We start from the raw sequence: 19141 nt of genomic DNA, 5'->3' as shown, positions 1-19141 counted from the left end.
GTCACAACCTACAGGTTGAGAACCGCTGCCTAACCCCAGAACCTAAGAATGTGACTATATTTGGGGAAGGGGACTTTAAAGTGCTGATTAAGTTAAAAGGAAACTGTTATGGTGGGGCCTAATCCAATAGGACTGTTGTCAGAAGGGGAGAGATACCAGGGAAGGGTGCACACAGAGGAAAGACCACATGAGGACACAGGAAGGCGGATGCGGTCTGCAAGCCAAGGAGAGAGGCCTTGAGGAAACCAAACCTGACATCTAATTGTTTTGCATGTTTGTCACTGCTGGGATTCATCTCCGTGACAGAAATGTAGAGAGAACAGCCCCAATGCAGTGGCAGAAGTGGTGATAATGGAGCAGGGCTGGACTTTGACACTGACTCCAGCCTGTCTGGAATGCCTGGTCGTCAGCAGCGAAGAGGAAACTTCAGGTCTGGCACTGAGTGCATTCATTCTTTTTGAGGACAATGATGTAGTTATTAAAGAAAGGCCATGTGAGTTTTCATGCAAGAATACTCTTCTCTGGAAAATTATTTTCCTATGAATACTGCTCTTTCTCTGTACCTAAAAGCTGAAAATACCTACATTCTGATCGGTTAGTAGGAGAAGGGTTATCCAAGTGCAAATGCATTAACTACCATAGCATATGCATTCATGGTAACACTATTACAACAAAAGCTAGATTTACAAACACTATCCTTAAAATACATGTTTATGACTTTAAAATTTTTACTTTTTTGAAACAAACCTGACATGCAATAACCCACTTGTATTCCAATGTATGCTTTATCTGACATTCAAACTTTAAAAAAAATAAATTGAAGCCTAAGTTTTTTTAAACCAAAATAATCATTACATAATAAATCTTTTAACTCCCTAGAAAATAAAGTATAATTCTCACCACAAATCTATAAACTAGAAAAGAAAATGCTAACTAAATTATTAAGGAGCAAATATTTACCAAACATAGATGGTTCCTTGATCACAGTGTTGTGGCAAATTTTAGAATATACTCTGAGTCCTACACCCATTTTAATGATGAAGTCATAGTGCTGATTTTCTGTAAGTGTGTCCCATACTTTTAGACAAGTATTTGCCTGGACTGGGCAAAGGGGCTATTATAAAGGAAGGCATGCCGGGACAGTCAGACTAATGTAGAACATGAGGGTACCAGGGAAGAGATAAATATCCTCATATACACTACCCCCTTTTAAAAAAGAATATGATTAGAAGTAAGGTGGGCACCTTGCCAGTTGTGTCCTTGAAGGAAAGAGATGTGCCTCCTCCTCCTTGTCCTGCATACATGGGGCCATCTATGGAGGTGAGACCTTAGCAATGGGGGAGCTGAAAGTAGGAGTGTGGTCTCTGACTCCCTGTGGCCACAGTACTGGGAGGTGTGCTCACATGGCAGCTATTCTGGGTCTGTTACAGTAACCAGACCAGGATCCTTTCTAATTTGCCTCAGGCACAGGTGCCACCACCATGCAGCACCATGAAAATATGAAGATTAGTGGGGCAGAAGCCCTTAAGGTTCAACAGTGGCCTTGCCCGGCGCTCAGAGAATGTGACTGCACATTCTCTTGCCAACGAGTACCCTCAGGGGGCAGTGGAGAGCATGGGAAGATAGAGACAGGCTTTACACCCTGTTTGCATGCAAGTGGTAATTAAATTGAAGGCAAATAGCCAACGACCATCTATGGATCAGATTCTGTTATAACAAACTTTGAATGACTAAATTTTTAGTCCAAGGGTAGGGTCTCTTGGAATTCATTTATCATCTATACACAGTTCTGTGTACTCTGTATTATTTAAAAAAGGGATCTATGTCCGTTTTTGTGTTATGCTAGAATCTTAATGTACCACTGGTGATCTTTTCCATATAAAGCCATAGGCATGTGATTGTATCTTCTGTAATGGAATATGACTAGCTGCTTTAACACGATACTTCACCAATACTGGGTCTCATGCTCTTAATGATATAAGTCTCTCTTAGGGTGAAAGCCCCAAGGCTGGTAGCACAGTTAAGGGGCTCTGTCTTTGAAACTTTTCCTTCTTGGTGATCTGCCAGAACAAGTTTGGCAGCCTTTGCTGTAGTGAGCTGAGTTTAATTTTGTTTAGATTTGAGCTGAGTGCAGTTTGTTTTCTCTTGAAAGCAGGCCTACTTCAATAATGGTATTTAATTTGAGCTAAGAAATTTCTAAGTTCCTTAGTTTCATCAACTTGTAACTGAGCTCCCACATAAACAGAGCAATAAAAATAAGACCTTTCAGAAGTGTAGAAAGAGACATCAGGATTTGTGCAATGCACAGTGTCCTGAAGTGCCACAGCGTCTGTCTTACACTAATGTCCCCACTTGGATACAGATATTTTAACAAAGTGCACACCTCACTGTATCTTGTTCTTTAATTATAGGTTTGATTCCCATAATACTTCAAGACATGCCGAATAAATTATACCTTTCATCAGTGGTTTGTAAGTTTATGACAGACTACGACCTACAATTTCACTGCTATTTGACCACAAATGGCTAAATTCCTGCTAATTCAACCTAATATTAAGTTCTTGTTGCCATTTCACTCATTCATCAGGAAAAATTAAAGACAGAATTTCATTTTAAACTCTGGAATTATGTAATATAATTTCATCTTATATCTTCTTCCTTTTAAATTGAAGTTTTCTTCTTCCTAAAGGGCATTTATCAGGTGGACAAAAGGTTTCACTCCTCCTTCAATGTGCAATGTGTGGATGTGATCTCAAAAACAAAGAATTCAAGCACTTTTGCAGTTTCTCTTTTATTCTGTCTAGAGATGTAGATTTCCCAATCCTAACACTATTCCAAGACACAACTATTAAAAACTTCCCTTGAGTTAGATAATCTCCGTGACTCCATATAAAAGACAAAAACATGGAGCAGGAGAAACAACATGGTAGGAACTCCAAGGATAAGGTAACTCGTTTTAGAACTCAGACAGGTGAGGCCCTTGGACGATTCATATTTGCTACAGCCCTTTTCCATTCACATAATTTCCCCCCCCCCGCCCCCAGCCAAATCGCGGACAGAGCCAGGAATGGAAAGGTAGCAAAGTGGATGGTTACTTGCCAGAGTTGTCCCCCATATCTGTGGGTGATATGTTCCCAGTGGGTTCCTACTAGTAAAACTGGGAATAGTACCAAACCCTATATCTACTAGGTTTTTTTCCTATATACTAGTAAACATACCTATGATAAAGTTTAATTTATAAAATAGGCATAGAAACAGATTCACAACAAAAACTAATAATAAAATAGAACAATTACAATAATATAATCAAAGTTATGTGAATGGTGAATTATTAAATAAGATAGGGTTACTTGAACACAAGCATAGCTCAACAGTCAATCTTATAAGCAAGATGGCTGGCTGCTAAGTGATTAACGGGCTGGTAGTGGACACATTGGACGAAGGGATGATTCATGTCCTGGGCAGGACATGGTAGAATGGCAAGAGATTTCATCACGCTACTCAGAACAGTGCACAATTTAAAATTTATGAATTGTTTATTTCTGAAATTTTCCATTTAATATTTTGGAATGCAGTTGGCCACAGGTAACTGAAACTGCAGAAAGTGAAACCATGAATAAGGGTGGACTGCTGTATCTATTTCAGTTTTGAACCTAGAAGAGGGACTAGTACAGAGTAAGCACTCATAACTACATGTTAAATGCTGAATGACTCAATAACCATTTCTTTTATACTCCCAATAGCACATCCTTTCTTCATTTCTAGCTACATGTATATAAATACATTTAGCTAAAATTTATTTTAGAACAATTTTATCAGCGGGACATTATAAACTGCATGAGAACATAAATGACACACATTGCTTCCTTGGTGTTTGTCATACTGAACTGAAAGTTCCTTAAGAGCAAGGACCACGATGCTCTGTGCATGTCTATACTCTGCACGGTACCTGGAACACAACAGAATTCAATAGTTGTCTGCTGAATGGATGGATGGACAGAATGATAGCTTGCTGGAATGATGAATGTATGAACACTACAGGATTTTTTCAAAGAGATGCTCAATGTTTCTGAAAGACAGACTTTTGAGTGAGATAAGCTCAGGAATAATATCCATATCACAAATAGGAGACTATTACTGAATCTCAGGGTGACTATTAATAGTTTTCTCAAAAGAATTCTTTGACTACATTAATTGATAGGTGATATAGGATTGGAGGCTAATTCTGGCACCAGATCTCCAGGTCTGGACTATGTACAGGATCTATGTAGTGCTTCATAGTGTGTGATTTCAATCTCCTTCAAGCTTCATGTGCTAGCAGTACAGTACAAGCTTATAAAGGCCTTTTGTTCAATATGTACCTGTTATAATTAGAATAACTTAATGATAGGAAAAAAAAAGTAAATTCCTAAGGTAGGACGGACCATTTTGACTTTTCACATTCTCCATGTACAATACAGCTGATTGTGCAGTATCTCTTATGATATCAAATCTATGGCATCTAAAAGTGTTTAACAATGAACCACAATGGACAGGAGAAGCAGATACTCTCCTATCTGCCTTCTGTTCATATTCTCTCTCTTAATATATTTATATAGGATGTCCCCCCAAAATGTATACACACATATTGAATAATTATAAAGGAAGTGCTTATTAAAATACATTTCATTTTCAAAATTGAGCTATCAGCTATAAAAGTGTGTATATATTTTTTTGGGACACCCTGTATTTATTCCATGAATTAATATAGACTAATATTTCTAACTTGGTTAAAACCCCTATTGATATTTTATCCAAACCCATGAAACAACAGTGACGAACAGGAATTCTCAATTTTGAATATAAAGTGGCTTTAGATGTATCATAACTATTATGGTGGACATACTCTCAGGTGGTTTTTATGATCTTGTTTTCCTGTTCTGTGAAATCTCCTCTCTAACCAATTGAGTATGGCAAAGGTGATGGGATATTACTCCCATGATTAGTTATGCTATACATAATGTCTCTATCTGGCTAGCAGACTCACTCTAGGAACCTTTTTGATAGCCTGACGAAGCTAGCAGCCATGTTTAGAAAGCCTGCCTGGTAGAGACCTGGAGGTGGCCTCTGGGAGATAGGGGTGTCCTGAAGTTGACATCCAACAGAAGTTGGGGCCCTCAGTCCCACAACTTCAAAGCTATGAATTCTGCCAAAACCCTGAGTGAAGTAGTCAAGCCCTCAGATGAGAATATGGCCTGGCCAACACCTCGAATGCCTCCTGGGAACCACAAACAGTATGTAGCTAAGTGATCTCTGACTGCTGATCCACATTGCTTTAATCGACTAATACCATTATCTATTTTACAATAGGAGAGTTGTGTTCAGAAATACTATTAAGAGAAATAAATCCCTGAAAATATAGGAGGGAATACCTATAGTTATAAAGTATACCTGGTGACTTCATGAAAATCTTATGAGAAAGATATTTTTATAAATATTTCATAAATATTTTAACAGCTCATATTTTACAAATAAACTAAAAAATGAGTAATTTGGTCAAGGCAAATGGCAGAGATTGTTAAGTAGCCCCTTCTCATTTGCCTCTTCTTCCTCGTAGAAACAGAATCACACTATTCCTCCACTAAATTTGAGCAAGACTTGTGATCATTCTGACAGATGTGGTCATCCAAATTTCCTTGAGGCTCATGGTGGTTATGCAACTATAGTTTTAAGCAGATGTGAATGAAGGTAATGTATCCTTCAAAAGAAAGCCTATCACCTTCCACATCCTCTTACCCGCTTCCTACTACCTTGAAACAGTGAAAACTGGAACCATCACATTGAATCCTATATAATAAAGAGGTAATATGCACATTGACCATCACACCCTTGTACATGATGGTCGCCCCCATGTGGTCACAAGATGGCCACCCCCATCTCATCACAAGATGGCCACCACAAGATGGCTGACAGGGGAGGGCAGTTGGGGGCGACCAGGCTGGCAGGGGAGGGCAGTTGGGGGTGACTGGGCCTGCAGGGGAGAGAGGGCAGTTGGGGGGGACCAGGCCAGCAGGGGAGGGCAGTTGGGGGCAATCGGGCCAGCAGGGGAGCAGTTAGGCGTCGGTCAGGCTGGCAGGGGAGTGGTTAGGCGTCGATCAGGCTGGCAGGGGAGTGGTTAGGGGCAATCAGGCAGGCAGGCGAGTGGTTGGGAGCCAGCAGTCCCAGATTGTGAGAGGGATGTCCGACTGCCGGTTGAGGCCCAACTGCACAGGGATCAGGCCTAAACCGGCAGTCAGACATCCCCTGAGGGGTCCCAGATTGGATAGGGTGCAGTCTGGGCTGAGGGACACCACACACTCTCCCCTCCACCCTCTCCCCTCCCCTACCTGCCATGGAAGAATTTCGTGCACCGGGCCTCTAGTTCAAAGATAAAAGCCATATGCTGAGAAGCCACCAATCCAACAGCCTTATCTACTTACGTTTGTCTTATTGGGCAGAAGGGAAAAAAAAACTTAATTTAAGTAATTGTATTTTGAGGGTCTTTGTCACAGCAAATTTCTGTGTACACCAACTAAAAATCACATGGATCTACACATAGGAAACAGGATTCAAACTCAGGCATCTTTCTAAATTCAAAGCCCATGCTTTCTTGCTACTCCATATTGCATATCCTAAGTATCTAATTATGTGACCTACTGCTTCCTACAAATGTGAAAATTAAAATAATTTTTATTTCAAATTCTTGACCCCCCAAAACATATTCCTCAGCTACATTTGTGTTTATATTTGATACCTACAACTTGTAACTTACTTTCCACCATAGCAGCTTAAACACATATCAAAACATACCACACAGCTATGTTTACAGCTAAAAAGGAAGGTCCTATACAAGTGATGATTAAAGTAAGTATTATAAGTTCAGATGTTGACACTGCTGGACCTGAGGAAGCCTTCTGGGACCTGGGGATGGCCTATAGCTGACAGCCAGCAAGAAGATAGCTTAAGTATAATAATACCAATCCTAAGTATAATAATAAGAGTAAGTTAAAATATTAACATTGCTCTCCAATATGTAAAACTAGGTATCAGGCATAAAACCTTCTCCATATTACCAAACAAATAATTTCTAAAAATACCATGATGAGAATTTTATAACATCCTAATAACAACTAGAAAATATTTTCTATGCTAATGGTAGAATTATGGCCTAATTTAAGGAGACTGGACCCAGTCTTAAAATCATTCCTAACACACTGACAAATCTTTCTAGGCAATTTAAATAGGAACATCAGACACACTGTTAATGATGAACGAAGTACTCACCAGGAGTACATCTCCTTAGTATGCCAACCTTAATTGTCAATTTTATTTTATATATGGTTATTGAAAAAAAAAAGCTTTACAAAACAAAATGAAAACCCTGGAAATATCAGATTGTGTCTATCAAAGCTAACCTTTTAGCACAGCAAAGTTGTAAATGATTCAATAAGGAAAAAAAAGATGTAAATGAATCAAGTGGAAATGCATTTATTAGATGAAACATGAATAGGCGATATTAAACTAATTAAATGAGGTAATAAACAAAAAGTAATAAGCAGGGAGCTGGAACTAAGACATGTTAGCTTTTATCATCCTAATCAAAGTTCCTTAAATACTGCCTTTCCCCTTGCTTGTAACATCTCAAAAGGCACATTCCTTTTCATTCAAAAGCAGGGGTGGGAACCTTTTTACTGCCAAGGGCTGTTTGGATATTTATAACATCATTTGAGGGTCATGCAAAATAATCAACTTAAATATCAAATTTTTAATTAGCCTGCTATATTTGGTCAAATATTTAATTTACTCACCCCTAATGCCTTGGTAGGGGCTGACCAAATGATTCTGTGGACCTTGTATGGCCGAGGGCCAGATGTTCCCACCCCTATTCTAAAGGAACCAAGTAATGAGGACTTTCACAAGCAGTTATCTAGACTTACCAAGAAAAACAGTGGGAGGACTCAAATAAATAAAATTACAAATGAAAGAAGAGATTACAACTGATACCACAGAAATACCCAAGGTCATAAGAGACTATGAAAAATTATATACCAAAAAATTGGATAACCCAGAAGAAATGAATACATTTTTCCAGAAACATACAACCTACCAAGACCGAATCATGAAGAAATAGAAAACCTGAACAGACCAATTACTAGTAAGGTGATTGAATCAGTAGTCAAAACTATTTCAACAAATAAAAGCTCAGAACTACATGGCTTCACTGGTGAATTCTACCAAACATTTAAAGAAAACTTATACCAACTCTTTTCAAACTTTCCCCAAAAACAGAAGAAAAGGGAACCAAACTCTTTTTATGAGGACCGTATTACCCTGATACTGTAGCCGGACAAGGAGAGTACAAGAAAAGAAAATTACAGGCCAATATCCCTACTGAACATACTGGTAGATGCAAAAATCCTTATATACTACTATTAAGTAGGTTTTATTCTAGGGATGCAAGAATAGTTCAGTATCCCCAAATCATTTTTTGTGATACACCATGTTATCAAAATAAAAGATAAAAACATATAACCATCTCGATAGAAACAAAAAAGCATTTGACAAAACTCCACTTCCTTTCATGATAAAAACTCAACAAACTGGGTATAAAGGGAACGTAGCTCAACATAATAAAGGCCACAAAACTCAGTTGCATTTCTATATATCAACAATGAACTATCAGAAAGAGAAATTAAGAAAATAACCCAATTTGAAAAGCATCAAAAAGAATAAAATAGTTAGGAATAGATTTAATCAAGGAGGTAATTTAATCTGTACACTGAAATATATAAGACATTGATGAAAGAAATCAAGAAGCTACAAACAATTGGAAAGATACCATGTTCATGGATTGGAAGAATTAATATTTTAAAATGTCCATAGCACCCAAAACCATCTATAGATTCAATGCAATCACTACCAAAATTCCAATGGTATTTCCACAAAATTTTTAAAAAATCCTAAAATTTGTATGGAACCATAAAAGACCCTGACTAGCCAAAGCGATCTCGAGAAAAAGGACAAAACTAAAGGCATCATGCTTCCTTATTTTAAACTCTACTACAAGGCTATAGTAATCAAAACAGTATGGTATTGGCATAAAAACAGACACACAGGTCAATGGAACAGAACAGAGAGCCCAGAAATAAATGACACAGATAGGGTCAAATAATTTATGACAGGATAGCCAACAATAGTGAATGGGGGAAAGGATCGTTTCTTAAATAAATGGTATTGGGAAACCTGGACAGCCACATGCCAAAGAAGGAAAATGAATCCCAATCTCACACAACCTGGGAAAAGAATATGTACCTCTTTATATCATGTGCCTATAACAGTGTGCTCAATAAATATTCATAAAAAGATGATAAAAAGAGTAGAAAAATTAGAATCAAATTACTATAACTTAGAAACAATTGACATCTAAAAGTCCAAATTCTTTTTCTAAACTTAACCAGTTTCAATAATCACTAAAATTATAAATATGTCAACAAATAGGTAAAAAATAACTAATTAATTTACTGACCATACACACAAACATCTGAATTTCTGAAGTGACAAAATTAAAACTGTTACTAACTTTTATTAACTTCTCATAGAATTAGGCTAAGGTACACTGGTAATACTGAAGAATGCATGACTCTTAATATTCATATTATTTTATCCCTGAAATTTGGTGTCTGCACAATAATATCTTCATTTACCTGGCTTTTACCTATTAACACTTACCTAATAACTTTAAATGATATTTACAAAACTTCATTGGTCCAAATAGCTGCTACTTTCAAACTATTTTCTAAAATTCACATGGCACAAGATCTCTCCATATCATTAAACAGTACATTCCATTAACTTTCATTTATGCTTTCTAAAATGTACACAAGTTATACACGTGCAATTAGGAAATATGTCTTATTAAGGTAAGATAAAATTGAATTAATAAAGATGGTACAAAACACCTTCCCCTCCAGAAATACATAATAACTGTCTCCCTGCCCTCTGTGTAATACTATGAAGGCATTCCAGAAGTTTATTAAGTAATAGCTTATTCTGAAGTGTAGCCTAAGGCTTGTGATAGTATGTCATCCGCAGGTCATGTTACTACCTGTATTTTGTACAGAGTAACTGACAAAAATAAAATATGTGACTGATCCACTGAAATTACTAGGGTTGCCTGCTTTCTGTCAACATGTCATCAATCCTTCCTGATTATCTCGTCTGAAGAATTTTCAAAATTCCTGATGCAACAGCTTTTAGCAATTTCTTACAAAAAGAGAAACTGCTATAGTTATGGTTGAAACATCTGGAAAACCTGGGTAATGCCAAAGAGCACATAGTCTCACAATTCAAAGCGTTAAACATAACACCATTAGTTAAAATTTGTAGTCATTATAAAAATGCAACACCTAAGTATTAGTACAACTCTTCATATAAATATAGTATCAAATTGCATTATTTTGCAATATTGTAGTAATAGTAGCTATATATAGGCCTTCTTATTCTCACATCTCTTAAATTGAAAGTTGAGAGTGTAATCTTCAAAAGAGACAGCTGTGAGTGATGGCTCCTTAAGACTGACAGGAACTAAAGGGCTTGTATTTCCTTCTAAATCTATAGGTTGCTACAGTGGTCAGCAAACTCATTAGTCAACAGAGCCAAATATCAACAGTACAACGATTGAAATTTCTTTTGAGAGCCAAATTTTTTAAACTTAAACTATATAGGTAGGTACATTGTTATTAACTTACTTAGGGTACTCCTAAGCTGGCCTTTGCTAAAAAACGTCCTCAATCTGATAGAGGTACGTCCACTGAGGTCGACCCCTTCCAATTCTCCCATCCACACTCGTCTTATATACTTGTTTTGTCTATCTCCTTTCCGAAAACCGACTTCTGCGCATGGGCCATGAAGTTTCAATCACACTGTACGTGTGCGCCTGCACGTGGTATTTTGTGGAAGAGCCACACTCAAGGGGCCAAAGAGCCGCATGTGGCTCACGAGCCGCGGTTTGCCGACCACTGGGTTACTAAGTTCAATCTTATAGCCAAAACACTCTTTTGAGGTAAGCTGATCTCTAACTTGTACAGCAACTCAATCTCCTCCTTCATGTAAAGCAGTAGAGAGCCCATCAGGTGTGACTTATCACGCCCTTCCTTCTTCAAGGCATGTCATCATTTATTCTTTAAAAAAAAAATCAGATAAAATTCACATACCACAAAATTCACCTTTTTAAAGTGTATAATTCAGTGACTTTTAGTATATTTACAAAATTGTGCAACCATTAATTCTTATCTTATTCCATAACATTTTCATCATCCCCAAAAGCGGCGGTTCTCAACCTGTGGGTCGCGACCCCTTTGTTGGTTGAACAACCCTTTCACAGGGGTCGCCTAAGACCATTGGAAAACACATATATAATTACATATTGTTTTTGTGATTAATCACTATGCTTTAATTATGTTCAATTTGTAACAATGAAAATACATCCTGCATATCAGATATTTACATTACAATTCATAACAGTAGCAAAATTACAGTTATGAAGTAGCAACGAAAATAATTTTATGGCTGGGGGTCACCACAACATGAGGAACTATATTAAAGGGTCGAGGCATTAGGAAGGTTGAGAACCACTGCCCAAAAGGAATCTCTTACCCATCATCTCTTAGCAGTCACTCTGCGTTCCCTCATTTCCTCTGGCCTGATAACCACTAATCTACTTATTAGGTTACATAGATTTGCCTATTCTGGACATTTCAAATAAATAGAATCATACAATAGTTGATTTTTTGTGTTTGGCTTCTTTCACTTAACATATAAGGGTAATTCCTGTTGTAGCATGAGTCAGTATTTGATTTCTTTTTATGGCTAAATAATATTCCATTGGATGAACATGAAACATTTATCCACTCATACAAATGTTGACTGAAGGATATTTGGGTTGTTTTCATTTTTTTTTTTTTTTTGGCTATTATGAATAATACTACTAACATTCATGTCCAAATTTTAGGGTGGCATATATTTTAAGTTCTATTGAGTATATACCTAGAAATGAAATTGCTAGGTCATATAGTAATTAACTTTTTGAGAAACTGCAAAACTGTTCGGCAAAGCCATTATACCATTTTACATTCCCACCAGAAGTGTAAGAAGGTTTCAATGTCTCCACATCCATGCCAACACCTAATTGTCTTTTTTATTATATCTATCCCAGTGGGAATAAAGTAGAATCTCATTGTGGTACTGATTTACATTTCCCTAAAGACTTATGATGCTGTGCTTACATGTATCTACCTTCCCATTTTGTGAATTATTTCACTTTTTTGATAGTGTTCTTTCAGAGGTTTACACTTTGGTCAAGTCATATTTCCCTGATTCTTCATGATCCCTCTAACCTTGAATAAGTGTCTAGGCCAGTGATGGTGAACCTATGCCACGCGTGTCAGAGGTGACACGCAAACTCATTTTTTTTGGTTGATTTTTCTTTGTTAAATGGCATTTAAATATATAAAATAAATATCAAAAATATAAATCTTCGTTTTACTATGGTTGCAAATATCAAAAAATTTCTATATGTGACACGGCACTAGAGTTAAGTTAGGGTTTTTCAAAATGCTGACACACCGAGCTCAAAAGGTTCGCCATCACTGGTCTAGGCATTTAAAGAAGCAGTCATCTCTACATTTTATGGAAGACTTTGGAAAGAGAGACTTTCACTTATGGCTGGGGGCATATGAGCATATTATGATCCCAAGTTTGGGGACATGTGGTGACATCAGGTCTAGTGCAGGGGTGGTAGGAGGAGGGCGTTGATATCTTTTGGTTTCAGGCTGCTAGGATCCACAGCACTGACAATTGTATGATCCCTCGCAAGCACAGTATGGGATCTGCAGTGGCTGCAAGGACTCCGTGGTGCCTCCAAGTCCAGCAGCTAGGGAGCAGGTGGTGGTGGCTGGAGCCAGTGGTGTACACACTTGGCTGCAGGGACCAGCTGTGTAGTGGCAGGGGATGGAAGTAGACACACAAGTAGTGGTGGGAGGCAGGGTAAGCAGCAAGGGCCAGAGCCACCTATGAGCTTACCGGCAGCATATGCGGGTGCCCTGGCTGTGGGCATGCTGTCCCATTTGCTATAGTCTCCCCCTGACCAGGCATATGCACTGTAATGGAGACTGGTCCAGGGTATACAACTGAAGGGACTAGCTGCAAGTGAGTTTGGTTGGTGGTGCAGGCCTATGACAAAAAAAAAAAAGGACCTGATCTGGGCCCACAAGAACCTGTAGGGGCCCTGGCTGTTGGTGCCCTCTCCCATGTTGACACAGTCTCCCCTTGGACAAGTGCACATATAACAGGCATCAGGCCAGTGGTGTGGTGTGCCAATGCACAGCTGAAGGGGCTAGCCTGAGTGTGCACACAGCATTGGAGGTCAGCCATGGTTGTCTAGGCTGGTGCCTTTTGCTTATGTTGCCGCAGAAGCCTGACCTGGTGCAGTTCCCAGGCTTCAGCAGCAGAGGGAATGGGAAGGAGCAAGGAGGGCCTCAGGCAGATGGTATCAGCAAATACAAAAAAGCTGTGGGGTGAGGCAAATGCTGGTGAAATCTGCAGAAGGTCCATGGCTGTGCTGGACAGGTCTGTAGAGTAGGGCACTTTGATCCATGAGTGCTCCGCTGTTATCAGTAGCCCTGCTTTTCTTCCTTGTTCCTAGCCATGTCTACATATCTCAGCTTTGCCAGTCTAGGGGAGGTGAAACCCAAGTGGGACCTTTGCACGGTATCCTGGAAGGCTGAGGAAGCTAATCATTCACCCTGCTCTTCCTTCCCGGGCGAGGTGAATTCTGTAGAGCTGGGAAGTTCCCTTCAGGCACTGAGTACTGCCAGCTTGGGAGATGGCATGATGAAGCCAAAATGAAGCTGTCTCCCTTCTCTTGCATTTTTTTGCTTGTTTTTTGTTGTTGTTGTTTATTTTCTACTAGAGGCCTGATGCACGAAATTCGTGTGGGGCTCGGCCCTCGCAGCCCCGGCCGGCCCTCGCAGCCCCGGCTTCATCCGGAAGGTCATCCAGAGGATCGTTCTGCTGTTCGGTCTAATTAGCATATTAGCTCTTATTATATAGAATACACAAGATCAAGTCATCTGCAATAAGGATAATTGCACTTCTATTTCTTTTTCTTACCTAACTGCTCTAGTTAAAAACTATAGTACAATATTTAATGGAAGTGGTGTTGGCAGAAAATGTTGTCTTATTCCTATCTTAGGGGAAAGCTTTAAGTCTTTCACTACTACAGTGTTAGCCAAGAGTTTTCCCTAGATGTCTTTTATCAGCACTGACCCTTGATTTCTTATCCCCAGTTACTTTCAATCAATTTTCAAGACCAGATAATTTTATCTCAATATATTTATTGTACTTGTACTTTTACTCCTTATGTACACACCTACTATCAATGTCCAATTTAGACCCTCATCATCTTTTGACTAGATTGTAAAATCTTTAGTGCAGGATCTATGTGCATATATATTTTTTTGTAAGCAGGAATGTTGCATCAATTAAACAAGATCAAGATGCTATGGAAAAGGAAAAGCAGCTACTGGCAATAAAATATAATTGTGAAAAGCGAAACGCAAATCTGAAACTAACCAACCCCAAAACTGCAGGAAGAATAGGAAGAAGAAAAAAATCAAGGCCATCTCCCAGAATAGAACATAAAGTAAAACATAATAGGAATAACTGAAGGAAAGACAGAGAAATTGGATGGAAGGAGTTAAGTTGTGTAGCATGATGGGTTGGATACTTCAAACAACTTTCCAAAATGAAACAACTAAAATGCTGGATAAAATATACTTAAAAAAACTGTAAACACACTGCTGAGATTGGAAAAAACTGATGTTTTTAATTGCATGGTAAAAATCACTATATTTTTATGTTTGTGTTCACCTATTACTTAAATAGATTCTTTTCTCCCTGCCTTTAATCTCTGTATCCTCCAACTCATCCTCCATATTGAACCTTAACCTTTCCCCTACAGCTTTTATTTGTTCGTGTCACTACTCTGCTTACAAACCTTATGCCTCTAAGGTCTCCCCATTCCCTCCAGGATCAAGCATAGGCTTCTGCGCAGACATAAAGTACTCTTTACTATTTAATCCTCATCTCATTTTCAACCCCTGAACTACAGCCCCTCCTCCCATACCAAGCTCTCTACCATCAAGCAACACTAGACTAATATATTCTCAGACCACTTCTATCATACTTCACTTGTCCCTCCTTCTTCCCTTCCTATACTAGCATAAGCTGTGGTAAAATCTGAATCAGAAGTAAGCCCATATAAAAACGTCATTTCTGACTCCATGAGGCAAAATTGAACACTTTACTATCTACAATAGAGTAATCACAGCACTGCACTATGTCATTTTTCACACTATCTTATATATATGCACATATCCATCTTTCCTAAGACAATGCCTGTCAAGTAAATTAACACACATGAGGAGAAAAGATAATGGTGGAATTCAATAGGAGCTGTAGTTTTTTTTCTAACGAGAGGTCCTGTGCACAAAATTTGTGCAGGGGCGGGAGTGTCCCTCAGCCCGGCCTGCACCCTCTCCAATCCGGGACCCCTCAGGGGATGTCCAACTGCCTCTCGCAATCTGGGACCACTGGCTCCTAACCGCTCGCCTGCCTGATCACCCCTCACCCCTCTGCCTGCCTGATCACCCCTAACTCCTCTGCCTGCCTGATCACCCCTAACCACCTCTGCCTGCCTGATCGCCCCTAACCACCTCTGCCTGCCTGATCACCCCTAACCACCTCTGCCTGCCTGCCTGATCACCCCTAACCACATCTGCCTGCCTGATCGCCCCTAACCACCTCTGCCTGCCTGCCTGATCGCGCCTAACTGCTCCCCTACCGGCCTGATCACCCTAACTGCTCCCCTGATCGCTCTTTACCACCTCTGCCTTGCCCTGCACCCCAGGACCCAGGATTCCTTCCTCCGGCTGGTCGCAGGCACCTGGGACCCGAACTTCACTCCCTCTGGCCAGCCGCAGGCACCCAGGACCCGGTCCAGCTTCGCCCGGGCCGGCCGCAGCTGCAGGGGACCATGGGCAGGCGGCTCGTCCCTCTCCTGGGCCACAGCCGCAGGCGTCCCGACCGCAGGGCAATAGGCTTGTTCCTCTCCTGGGCCTCAGACACCCAGGACTGCGGGGCCCCATTCCTCTCTCGTGAGCTCATTTGTGCCTGGCTGGTCGCCATTCTTCTCTCCCCAGTGTTGAGTGTCTGAGCAGTTCCGGTATGAGGGCGCGAGAGCATGATGACCATTTGCATATTAGCTCTTTATTATATAGGACTAGAGGCCTGGTGCACAAAATTCATGCACGGGGGGGGGGGGGGGTGTGTGTGTCCCTCAGCCTGGCCTGCACCCTCTCCAATTTGGGACCTCTCGGGGGATGTCCGACTGCTGGTTTAGGCCCAATTCCACAGAGATTGGGCCTAAACCAGCAGTCAGACATCCCTCTCACAATCCGGGACCGCTGGCTCCCAACCACTTGCCTGCCTGCCTGCCTGATTGCCCCTAACCATTCCACAGCCAGCCTGATCAATGCCTACCTGCTCCCCTTCTGGCCTGGCCCCCCCAACTGCCCTCCCTTGCCGGTCATCTTGTGACCACATGGGGCAGCCATCTTGTGAGAGGGTGTGATGGTCAATTTGCATAATACCTCTTTATTACATAGGATAGATAATTAGGAATGAAGTGTTTTGTGGAGTCCTAGGATCAGTGGCAATAGGCTAATCTGAGATTAACCTATCATGGTGACTGTGTTTGTTACTCAGTCATTACTGAGATAAACCAATTTATAACTAAATGCTTTTATTTCAAATAAGCCAGCTCAGCAGCATCTAGTATTACTTTCAGCTTTGTTAAACTTCAGCTTTGTTAAACTAAGTGGTGGCTGTATATTATTCTCCAAAATCTTTTTTTTAATCTTATTTCTTTATTTGTTTTAAAGTCAATATAGAATCAGCTAAACATTTTAGAGGATATACTAAGTTTTAGGAGGGAAACTGAGTTAGAAAAGTGGTTCTCAAATAAATGTAAACTATCACTTGATTTATAGACTTCCATTGCTTTCATTTAAAGGACGAAGCACCATGAAAGGTTGTTTAGACTGTACTTTGGCTTAAGTGAAAAAAGTTATTGCTGAAATTGTATAAATCATTTCAAATATTGTTTCATGTTGCCTTTTAAGTGTCTGCATTTTATAAATGTTCTTTGAAAGTTTGGTTCACTTTTCACTCTCCATAAATCAGAAAGTTATTTCAAAGCTTCTCTGAGACACAGAAAAATATACACATGTGAAAGAATGATTGCATCATCACTAAGTTAAGAATCCTAAGAAAATGGAAATAAAAAAAGCAACTAATGGGGTGTTCACTTTGACAATTATTAAAAATATGCAATACAAAACAAGATGTGTAAAAGACACTAAGAAAAATTACATTAATAACAACATGCAGCCATGGAAAGCAGTGAGAAGTCACAAATCAATCACAATTGTATTTAAGTAACTAGCCGAGCATTATTATGGGGATTTCTGGTGGCCTGGAGAATGGCTGTCCTTCAGGAGCAGGGATCACCCTCAAAAGCCACACAAATTAAATTAATGCTAATCATAAGAGAGATTCTGATCTATTTTAATGAATTCATTTGCTTTTCCTGCTCTTATAATTTTATATGCAACTGATAAAATTATATTTCCCACACATCATTTAAATTCTTCCTTTCAATAATCATTATGCTGACAACAATAATAATACTTATTTTATGTTTACTATGTGCCAGTGTTTTTGACATACATATAGTATTTCATTTAATCCTCACTATAACCCTATGGGTTAGATATCACCATCTTACAGATGAAGATCTGATACTTAAGACTCAATCTCGATCATTTGATTCTAGAGATCTGGAATGTTCTCTTTTCTCAAACACCCATACTAGCCCTCTTTCAAATCATAGGTCAAACCAGAAATAACAAGGATCTCAAAGTTCAAGCCACTGAACCAAGTGAAGATATGGAAACACATAAACATTGGAAAGGGTCTGAAAAATATTAAGTATATATGTTGTGAGATATATGATATATATATGTAGTATATAAATATATAAATGTCTGGAAATCCCTTAAATCTGATGAATATATCAAATACAGTAAGTGTATATTAAAAATGCTAGCCACCAAAATTAACAAACTAATGTTCTTTCTATGTACCAATGATAATCAGCTAGAAAAAAGGGAGGGATATATATCCCATTAACAACAACAACAACAACAACAACAACAATGAATACATTTAACAAGATGTGTGAGGGACTTTTAAGAACATTCTAAATATAGACAACGTCATAGGAATAAGGAGATAAATGAAATAGTGGAGCAAATGCATGCATCTGTATTAAAAACAACCAATAATCAACAAATGATTATCCAGCCTGGGCAAGAATCCCTATAATGGAAAGCTTAGAAACAAATCTTGCTGTATATGAAAACTTATCATCTCACAAAGATGGCATTTTTGGATCAGTGAAGAAAAATGGGTTATTCAGAAACCAATTTAGAAAAACTAAAGCTGGTTCTAAATCTCACAACTTGTACCACCATGAACTTAAATAATCAAGACATAAAAGTTAAAAATAAAACCATAAAAGTACTAGAAGAAAACACGGGTAAAACTTTAAATACTTTTAGGTTAGGGGGTTCCTTTTAATCATGGCAGGAAACTGAAAGTCTGACAGATTTAACTAAATTTAATCACTACTACTATCAAGCAAACTAACAAAAATAGAACTATCTGAATATTAAAAAATCATAAAAGACTAACATCCCTATAAAAGTCAACAACAAAAAACATGGGACTATAACATAACAATATTACATAAAATATGGGAAAATGACAAAAATAGACAGTTCAACCCCTATCTCCCATATAGATGGTAAAATACCAAAAAACTGCAAGCAAAAATGAGTTACAGTATTTGTGGTCTATCAGAATGGAAAAAATTAAAATCACCTAAAAAATCAGGGTTGTCATAGGACAACTCTGGATTTTAATTTTGCAGTGTGTATTGGAA

The 19141-nt window shown here is 38.9% G+C and overlaps 1 protein-coding gene across 6 annotated transcripts in view; it reads right to left on the bottom strand.

The window, feature by feature from the left end:
* MIPEP (mitochondrial intermediate peptidase) overlaps positions 1-19141 on the bottom strand; it is a 262517-nt gene that overhangs the window by 69695 nt on the left and 173681 nt on the right. The gene's annotated exons all lie outside the window — the stretch shown is intronic.

The sequence above is a fragment of the Myotis yumanensis genome, unplaced genomic scaffold, assembly GCF_028538775.1.
Source record: "Myotis yumanensis isolate MYYU_CA2020_CCGP unplaced genomic scaffold, mMyoYum1.0.hap1 SCAF_3, whole genome shotgun sequence".
Lineage (NCBI taxonomy): Eukaryota > Metazoa > Chordata > Mammalia > Chiroptera > Vespertilionidae > Myotis > Myotis yumanensis.
This window is presented reverse-complemented; position numbering and strand designations above follow the sequence as displayed.